The sequence below is a fragment of the Sinocyclocheilus anshuiensis genome, unplaced genomic scaffold, assembly GCF_001515605.1.
Source record: "Sinocyclocheilus anshuiensis isolate Anshui unplaced genomic scaffold, SAMN03320099.WGS_v1.1 scaffold899, whole genome shotgun sequence".
NCBI lineage: Eukaryota > Metazoa > Chordata > Actinopteri > Cypriniformes > Cyprinidae > Sinocyclocheilus > Sinocyclocheilus anshuiensis.
The window spans coordinates 234,024-236,103 of NW_015544170.1; the positions used below are offsets into that span (position 1 = coordinate 234,024).

Consider the following 2,080-nt stretch of genomic DNA (forward strand, 5'->3'; position numbering starts at 1 on the left):
TTTGATTAGTGGTCGTCCGATATTGGTTTTTTGACAGCCGATGCCGATATCTTGGAAAGCAGGGTGGCCGATATGAAGCTGATATAATTTTATTTTAATTATAATTTTATTTTAATTAATATTTAAGAAATTTTAAATAATTTGAAAGTGGGTTAAAAAAATAAATGTGTAAAATAAACTTATACATACTTAGTATTTTTCACAAATAAATAAACATTTAATAAAAATATAATTCAAAAGTAAACACTGTAACCAACAGGGCACTCAGTGTTCCGAGAGGTTTGAGTGCATTTGGAAGCAGATTTTTTCAAATAAAGGTAACACTGATTTTTACATACAGCACACACTGGGTTTTTTTTTTCTGGACTCCTTTTTAATGGTTAAATTAAATTTGAGTAATCAAAAACATGTCTAATTAATTACAATCATGAAACTTAAACAATTTAACATCAATTTATCAAAAGTTTAACAAAAATGGCATGTTTAGGGCCCTATGAAATGTTTTATTTTTTCCAACCTTATGTTTTATTGAAACCAAATTCTGTGTTTTAACATGTCTAATTATTTGAAAGCATAAAAACGAGTTTCATTTATTCTTACAATAGCCTAATGATTTTTTCCCTCAGAAATTCTGTGTTGTGTATTTAAATTTTTTAAGGCATAAAACAGTAATTTAATTTATCTTTTAATTAATGAAAATTAAATATTGTATTTTTGGAAAATAAAGGGGATTTAATATTACAATTAAAACATTAAAGAAATATTGTATGATTATTCCTTAAAAATAAGGTTTTAATTTTAGTAGTAGCCTATTACATTCTACTGAACAATAGTAATAGCCTATATATTTTTTTGCCGCAATGCCTTCAAATTAAACCGAAATGTTATTTTGATGGGTTGCCGTGAATACCTTGTTTTACTCAAATGACACGAGCATTAGTTTGTTTAATAAAAGAACAAGGTATATACCTGTTCTATAGGAAAGGTAACTTTAAATGACTTCTGTTGTGATCTGGCGCTATAGAGAAAATAAAATGAACTTGACCTTCAAGGGGGGCGGGGGGTGCCGTTTTCAATACAAAACTGTATTTTGCAATATTACTATTTTCTCTGTATTCTTGATAAAATAAATGCAGACTTACACCGTGTCTACACCGGACGCGACAGTTGTCGCGCCGCAACAGCTAAAGTCTGTCTACACTGGACAAAGCGACCGCTGAAAATCACTTGAAATTTGTGTCAATACTTCACAAATAAAACACAGCAGCAGTTTTCTGTCTGGGATTTGTCGTGTTGCGCTGCACCGCGCCACGCCGCATCCAGTGTAGACAGCATCACTGATTATAATGAGTTCTATAGTATTTTGCCGCGCCGCTTGCGTCCGGTGTAGACACGGTGTTAGTGAGCAGAAGAGATGTTTTTCCCAAAAACACTAATGTTTCCAAAACTTTGACAGGTACTGTATAACATTGTTACTATATTGCTTAAATACCATTAAATGGATGGATTTGTGGCCCAAGATCCTGGGATAGATTCAGCCCCCGCAACCCTAAAGAGGATAAGTGGTTTGGAGAGTGAATAGATGGATGGATGAACTTCCAAAATACTTTGACTTGCTTTGATTTTGTTTCTATTCTGACTGCTGTTCAGCTTAAAAATACCTTTCCATTATCGTTGTTTGTCATTTTGCCTCATTATACCTGTGCTAAACCTATAAAAATTAAGAAACTAATGAAAGTGTTTTTTTTTTACAGGATCTATTGTATCCAGCCTCAACCATTCATCAGAAGGACTGTGAAAGCGGGAACTCTTTCACGGGATGAAAAAGGGCATAGTAGTGGATGATGGGGATACTGACATTAACCTGCCAAAAAAGGTTCCTATATGGCATCACCGCGAAACCTCCTTTTTGGTTCTTACTGGCACCTTCTTTTTAAAGGAGTCATATGACGTTGCTAAAAAGAAAATGTTTATGCGGTTTAAGGTTGAAAAAACACATTATTTTCCACATAATGTACATTATTGTTTCTCCTCTATGCCCCGCCTTTCTGAAACGCATCGATTTTTACAAAGCTCATCG

General features: G+C 33.4%; 1 long non-coding RNA gene across 1 annotated transcript in view; it reads right to left on the minus strand.

The window, feature by feature from the left end:
• Positions 1–2,080, minus strand: part of LOC107695998 (uncharacterized) — a 21,508-nt gene that overhangs the window by 1,381 nt on the left and 18,047 nt on the right. Inside the window, exon 2 of the long non-coding RNA XR_001635050.1 lies at positions 1,859–1,864. This is a non-coding gene — a long non-coding RNA (uncharacterized LOC107695998). The remainder of the gene's footprint in view (positions 1–1,858; positions 1,865–2,080) is intronic.